Source organism: Dendropsophus ebraccatus, chromosome 7, assembly GCF_027789765.1.
Source record: "Dendropsophus ebraccatus isolate aDenEbr1 chromosome 7, aDenEbr1.pat, whole genome shotgun sequence".
NCBI lineage: Eukaryota > Metazoa > Chordata > Amphibia > Anura > Hylidae > Dendropsophus > Dendropsophus ebraccatus.
Genome location: NC_091460.1, coordinates 114,891,407 through 114,899,460, shown reverse-complemented (window position 1 = coordinate 114,899,460; position 8,054 = coordinate 114,891,407). Strand labels below are relative to the sequence as shown.

Below are 8,054 nucleotides of genomic sequence, written 5' to 3'. Positions count from 1 at the left end.
GATGCACAGCAGGGGGGCTATTCTATATGGGGGGAATGCACGGGGGGCTATTCTATATTGGGGGGATGCAGGGGAGGCTATTCTATATTGGGGGGATGCAAGGGGGGCTATTCTATATTGGAGGGATGCAGGGGGCTATTTTATATTGGGGGGATGCACAGCAGGGGGGCTATTTTATATGGGGGGAATGCACGGGGGGCAATTCTATATTGGGGGGATGCAGGGGGGCTATTCTATATTGGGGGGATGCAGGGGGCTTTTCTATATAGGAGGGGGATGCAGGGGGGCTATTCTATATGGGGGGAATGCACGGGGGGCTATTCTATATGGGGTGGAATGCACGGGGGGCTATTCTATATGGGGGATGCAAGGGGGGCTATTCTATATGGGGGGGATGCAGGGGGGGCTATTCTATATGGGGGGATGCAGGGGGGGCTATTCTATATGGGGGGGATGCAGGGGGGGCTATTCTATATGGGGGGAAGCACAGCAGGGGGGCTATTCTATATGGGGGGATGCACGTGGGAGCTATTCTATATGGGGGGATGCACAGCAGGGGGGCCAGTCTATATGGGGGGGGGGTGAACGGGGGCTATTCTATATATGGGGGGATGCACGGAGGGCTATTCTATATGGAAAGGTGTGAAGCAGGAGGCTATTCTATATGGAGGGATGTATTGATGAGGATGTTGCTGGAGCATGAAGCCTAAAATGTCTGTCTGACAGATCCCGTGGAGAGGAGGAGTCATGGCCAGAGAAGCCTTCATGATGGCCGGAGCCAGATGGAGAAGAAAAGGAAAAGTGGACGTCTCTTCCTGCAGAGAAGACGCCTACTGTGAGTCACAGGATGTAACTGCACTATAATCACTTATAAGGTCTGCAGAACCTTTATACAGCTGGGATCTACCTCTGTATCAGGGGTGTCACACTCCATCCTTCCAGTGTTGCAAAAAATACAATTCCCATCATGGTTTATCTGTCCCAGGCATGATGGGATTTGTAGTGATGTAACAGCTGGAAGGCTGGTGTTTGACACCTGTGTTTTATGGTCACTGCTTTGGAAGAATATTGGTCTTTATATGGTGGCTGTTATTTTGTGCATATAACAATACTTGGCACATTTGGCCCAATGACCATTGGCAGAACTGCACAGATACGGTAATACATTGTATATACACATCTATATAACTTTTAAATGGAATCTGTCAGCACCTTTTCGTCTTCTGAGGTGTTGACATTGTGAGGAAGGTGTGTGTGTGTGTTACCTTTCTTTTTCTGGTAGCTGCTGTACTTTTTCCATAATCTGTTCTGTAACTTGCGGCACAAGTGTCAAAGAGGAGTCTTGGTGCCGCACTTCGTCCCTCCTCCAACTACCCCCTCCTCCCAGCTTCACCTGAATATTCATTGGGGCCTTCCTGGCAACGTCATCTGACTGCAAAGACCTCGCACACACTTGTCAGTTTGCGTATGCGGCCTGGCTCTGTGCGGCGCGCACGCTCCCGACGAACAATTCGCGGATGTGGTAGCGCTGAGGGCCAGAGTTGATGCGCACAGTGCGCCTGCGCCGCTCTGATGCTTTACGGCGCATGTGCAAATTGTTCGTCGCGGGAGCGCACGTACTGCACAGAGCGGGGCGTATGCGCGAACTGACAAGTGTGCATGGGGCCTTTGCCGTCAGATAACGTCGCCAGGAAGGCCGCAGCCAGCCCCCAATGAATATTCAGGTGAAGCTGGGAGGAGGAGATAGTTGGAGGCGGGACGAAGTGCATCACGAACGCAGCACCAAGACTCCTGTTTGGCACTTGTGCCGCAAGTTACAGAACAGATTATGGAAAAATTACAGCAGCTACCAGAAAAAGAAAGGTAATACACACACGAACACACACACACCTTCCTCACAATGTCAGCACCTCAGAAGCTGAAAAGGTGCTGACAGATTCCCTTTGATGTACTTTTAATAGAAAACAAGTTTTTCTTATCCGGAGTTCCCCTTTAAATATTACCCATTTATTGTCATCCCCTATTTGTTTTAGGACGACCATCTATTCAACAGTAATGAGCGCAGAATACCCACATTTGTATCAAACCTGGATAAAGATTGAGGATTAAAAAGGTAAGTCTTCCAGTACTTATCAGCTGCTGTATGTCCTGCAGGAAGCAATGCATTCTTTCCAGTAACCTAGATGTTTTATCTGGTAATTTTTTACTTTGAAGGTTTATCCATCAAAAACAGGGAGATGAAGCAGCAGCTCATCAATACTTCAGACTACAGATTACACGCTCACTCCGTAGTCCGAGTTAGTAAACTTCATTTTTACCAAACCTATGGTATTAGGGGAAAAATACTATAGGTAGGGTGCTGGGCCTATGGACCCTTTGTCATAGTTGCCTTTTCATGTGGCCTCTGATGGCAGCTGTGCTGAATTGAAAAACATATGTAAACCCTTCTTAAGGCTATGTTCACACTATGTAAGTTTTTGGTTGTAGCGCGTTCCTTGAATAAGCGGCCGGAGATTTACGTAGTTTGCGTACAATGGAAAGTATACGCTCTACGGCTGCACAGTTCACACTACGCCAGGATCGTACGCGGCGCCGTAAAAAATTTACCAGACCATTGATTGAGGACGAAAATGCCGTAACTTACACCCGTAGCGTTACATGCGGTCCCGTACGTAGTGGTGATTTCTTCATTTTTGCACTTTTCTTTGCCGATCCAAAAGGTTCTGTGGGGTGTCCGGGGCTAGCCGAAGATTTCCAAGTAAAAGACCGCTGTCAGATCGCTACGTAGGGCGCTCGGGAAGCGTAAGTAGACTACGGCGTAAGTTCGCGGACCGTACGTAGCCGGCCGCAACTTACGTAAAACCCCGGCCGGAGTTTAACACGTATATGTCCGGCCGCGAAAATATGCGGCCGGACATATACATAGTGTGAACATAGCCTAAGGCTGGGTTCACACTACGTATATTTCAGTCAGTATTGCGATCCTCATATTGCAACCAAAACCAGGAGTGGATTAAAAACACAGAAAGGATCTGTTCACACAATGTTGAAATTGAGTGGATGGCCGCCATATAACAGTAAATACCATTATTGCCGTTGTTTTAAAATAACAGCAAATATTTGCCATTAAATGGCGGCCATCCACTCAATTACAACATTGTGGAAACAGAGCCTTTCTGTGTTTTCAATCCACTCCTGGTTTTGGTTGCAATATGAGGACCACAATACTGACTGAAAATATAACGTAGTGTGAACCCAGCCTAAAGGAGAAGTTCGGCATTTAAAAAAAAAAAAAAAACGACAGCTGGCAGGGGGTGAACATAATAAGCAACAGCTACACAACTACTTACCTGCGAATTGTCATGTGCCCGCAAAAGGTTTGGGACCCGCAACAGAAGGCATTTTCCCCTGGGTCTGATAACGTCACAAACTTGGGGGAAATGCCTGACCTGGCTGATGGATGCCCCATCAGCCAACCAGTGACTGCAGCGGTGTCCCACCGCAGTCATTGACTGGCTGAGTGGAGTATTCATCAACTGGGCCGTGACGTTGAAGAGCTGGGAGCCCTGGAGTAGGATGTGCAAAGTGCTGCACTGGGAACGTTAAATATGTGTTCTTTATCATGTTCCCCCCCACCTGAACTGTATTTTTGTTTCCTTCATGTTTGCTGCCCATGTTTAGACGAACAATTCATTCCATACTTATTATCTATTCAGTCTTCTATCCCAGTTCTGAGCTGCTGCTTTCTGCTGAAGACACAAAAAAGTATGTGTGAGCTGTTTCCCTCTGCCCCCCTCCTCCCCCTTCCCTTCGAGACGGCTGATGTAAACAAGTGCTTGACTGGCTTTATCTGCAGCATTGTAGCTTCTTTGTAATGCAGTGAGTTGTTTACATTAGCTGTCCCAGAAGAGAGGGAGGGAGGAGGAGTGAAAAGACGAAGAGAGAGGGCTCACACACAGATTTTTGTGTCTTCAGCAGAAAAGCAGCAGCTCAGAACTGGGGGAGAGAGACTGAATAGATAATAACAAGTATGGAATGAATTGTTAGTCTCACCATGGGCAGCAATAAACCAAAAGTTATGTTTGAGTGGAATACCACTTTAGGACTGCTCCACAGATGAATTTTAATGCAAAATTCTCGCATAATTTTTCCAAAGTGTGTCTATTTTCTGCATACATATACACCTAGAAAAATTAGGTAAGTAAAGAAATGTTAGAATCATCTGAAAGCTAAGTTAATTAATAAATGACTATGACAGGCAGGTTAATCATTCATGAACATACAGGGGAAGAGTCCAAGTGAAACTTCAAAATAACAGAAATCCACAAAAAGAAAAGTCTAAAGAACCATGAATAATGTGCTGCAGTACGGTCTTACTGTATTTTTAAAGTTTTCCACCCTTATACTAGGTAGTTTTTAAGGTAGGGCACAATAAATTAGATACACGAGTGAGGATATAAAAATTGTTTTTTGTACATGTAAATCACTACATGTTTACACAACTACATGTTACAGTTTACACACCTAATATGTAATAGCTAAAACCAATAACCCCTCCAACATAGATAAAGCCAGTGCATATGATACAATTACAGGGAGACTAAACAGGGTTATACTACAGCAAAACAATATAGGACCACCAACAAAAAACAAAATGCTCTACCCAAAAGATATGTAATAATGAATCTTTATTAATCATGAGCAAAAATACCATATTGTAAAAAAACAATGGATTGGATCAGAACAGCTGCTTGCAGACACATGGCCAAAAGAAACAAAACGTATAATGTGGTTATGGGACAGAAATGACAAGGTCTATATATAGATGGTAATAATAAGGTGCCTAACACCAGTAATCCAAATACAGTGATCCCTCAATTTACCAATGGCCTCAAATACAATATTTCAACATACAATAAATACTTTCTGGACCATTGTAACTTGAGACCAGACTCAACATACAGTGCTACAGAAAGTCCAGATCTGCGAAACATTAAAAAAAAAATAGCTGATCGACCAATGAGAGTGGCTATTTTACTGGTAAAATCCCAGTATTAGTGAAGTATCTGCACTGGTTGGCTGGTTGGGTATCTCCTTCCTACAGTACGGTGTGATACTACATGTCTGTACCTGGGCCAGGATGAGTCGCTCCTTGGGCACCAGGTGAGAGCGGCTTCATTTATTTTTCTGGGACCCTGTGTTGATCTGTACAGAACCCTGAAAAAACGCTCCAGTCCTCTACACAGAAAGAAATTTAGAATCTCTTGTAGATCTTTCTCACAGTTTTATGTAAGGGTTTGCTTTATCCATATTAGTTAGTTGCTTATTTTCCTTTAATGTTCATTTTTTCTCATTTTGGGGGATTTAGAACCAATTTCCAGTTTCCATAGAGTTTTGGTCTCAACATTCAATGGTTTCAACACACAATGGTCGTCCTGGAACCAATTATTATTGTATGTTGAGGGACCACTGTATTCTACATAACCAGTTGGACTATATGCAATATGAAAACGGACATGTGCCCACAATCTAAAAAAAATACAGTATTCCCTACTGGTAAAGCATTACCTAAAGTGCTGGTTCACACTACGCCCATGCGGTATGGCCCCAACGTGCGTTTCGGCAACACGCTTTTCTCGAGGGGTGAAAGGCAAGAATGTGCTTTATCTACTGTTAATTTAAATTATGAACGTTATAAAGACAGTGACACTTTAGAGGTGAAGTCTGGGGGGGGGGGGGAGGGGCAAAAAAATTATTTCTGTCCGGAGGTGGGGGAACTTAAAAAGAGATCATATTCACCTGCACAAGCGCGACAGACCCCTCGCGGAACCCCAGCCAACCTGTCTTCTTAGCTCACATCACAACCCGCCTGACTGATTCCCTGCTTAGTCAGTCAGTGACTGGGTCGGGACACCTCTGCCATTACTGATTGCCTGAGCTGGATAAATTCCACACACTTGTGAGGGTGAGTTTCAGCCGAGTCGTGACATACCCGGAACCCAGAAGATGACACCTGGCGGGATATGGGAACCCAGTCATGTGGCACAACGCGGGGGACAGGAAAGCTTAGTGTCCTTTTTATTGGTCGCCCTACCCCCTGCCCATAATGATTTTTGCCCCCCCCCCCCTTTGGCCTTCCAGTATACTTCCCTTGAACCTTCTTCCAGCCCGCTTGAAGGCAACCATTTAGCATGATCACGCTGCTATAGCTCCAAGCTGGTAACAAATAGATCTCCAACACAACTCCCATACTAAATCTGTGGTGTCCTTCATCAGTAATGTAGCTACTCGAAAACATCTTTTTTTATTTTCCTGCACATGAGGCAGGGGGAGAGCTGTGAACTAGTCGTGTTTGTGGTGTCTGGCTGCGACTAGTCATGGCTCTGCCTGTCAAGTGTGCTCTACAGCTATGATTGACATGCAAAGAGGCAACTAACGTGTCTCTCTGCCAGTCAATCATCCTGGCAGAGCACACCGACAGGCAGAGAGCCGTGATTAGTCACAGCCCGGACACCGCCCACATGACTATCTCACGTCTCTCTCTCTGCCTCCCGTGCCGGAATAAAAGATGTTTTTCCAGTGACTACTCTTACTGATGAAGACACCACAGATACAGTATGGGAGCTGTGTAGGAGTTCTATTTGCTGCAGCTGGAAGCTATGTGTGTGTTTATTTGCACATGGGACACAAGTCACCCATGGCAAAGAAATCCTGACCTAGATAAGATTTCTAGATATTCCATAAACCAATGCTCCATAGTAACTGAGTACTGATCTCTTAGATCGGCACTTGCTTACAGAGCCTTTACATTGCTTGAGCATCAGGTAGGTAGGGCCTCACTAAGGATTGCTGGATCTTTTATGCAACCCTTAGACCACTACAGACAGTGGTCAGAATGAGAATGAAACAGTGGACAGGTAAAGTAAACTGTTGAAATCGTCAGCTGTTGGCCTCGCATCACTATTACACTATTACACCACTATTACGCGATACCGTGGTCCGGCCGCCGATGATTTTAGGTCAGGGCCCAAAGAAACGATCAGCCAATAATCGTTTCAATCAGCTGATCCTTGTCTCTGTTTACACAGAGTGATAATCAGCCGAATTGGGCCGATTTTGGCTGATTATCGCTTTGTGTAATAGGGCCCTTAGTCTTTGACGTTAAAGGGGTTATCCAGCGCTACAAAAATATGGCCACTTTCCCCCTACTGTTGTCTCCAGTTCGGGTGGGGGTTTTGAAACTCACTTCCATTGAAGTAAATGGAGCTTAATTGCAAACCGCACCTGAACTGGAGACAACAGTAGGGGGAAAAGTGGCCATGTTTTTTGTAGCGCTGGATAACCCCTTTAAAAATAAAGACGCAAACACATTACCATCTACATGGGTAAACATGTTCTTGCCAATGTTATATGCAACTGATGTCATCATTTTACCTTATTTCAGCTGGTGGAAGAAAAGTAAAACCTGTCAGAGGAGAATAATTTCACTTCATCTTGAGATCGAGGTTCTTTCCTGTTGGCGCTCTTTAAATGATTGGAAACCCTTCTGTATAAATACAGGCAACAATATATGTGCGTTCAATCACGTCACCTATACAATGGAACCACATAATCATAAAATAGGTGGTGGCTCCCTAAACCACTATATACAGAAACATGTATGTATAGCTTAACATGTAAAGTTGAGTGGTAAGTAGAGATAAGCGCAACTCGAGCATGTTAGAGTCTGATTGTTCGCCATTTGATTACCAGAGGCTGAAGAGGAGTGGGAATCCGGGTAAATATGGATACAGCCATGAAAAACAGATACGAGCATGCTTTTAGGTTGTGCTCATCTCTAATGGTAAGTAAGGTCTATTCCTAATGTCTATTTTCACAAATATTAAACTCCTATCCCAGCAATAGAGATACCAACCAACCTGGGAATGGGTCCCCAACACATATTTTCGCATTTATTCATAATCCAGCACTTCTTTGTCTGTCAAAGTGACAGTCCTAAAAATTTATTACAGCTCCTAGCTAGAGTATATTCTACTATAGTTTACGCCACTTGA

General features: G+C 44.7%; 1 long non-coding RNA gene across 1 annotated transcript; it reads left to right on the top strand.

Annotated features, from left to right (window-relative positions):
• The first annotated feature begins 732 nt into the window (after positions 1-732).
• On the top strand, positions 733-7,582 carry LOC138796977 (uncharacterized). Its single transcript, XR_011363867.1, has 3 exons — positions 733-835; positions 2,034-2,113; positions 7,445-7,582. It is a non-coding gene; the product is annotated as an uncharacterized lncRNA (long non-coding RNA).
• Positions 7,583-8,054: the final 472 nt, after the last annotated feature.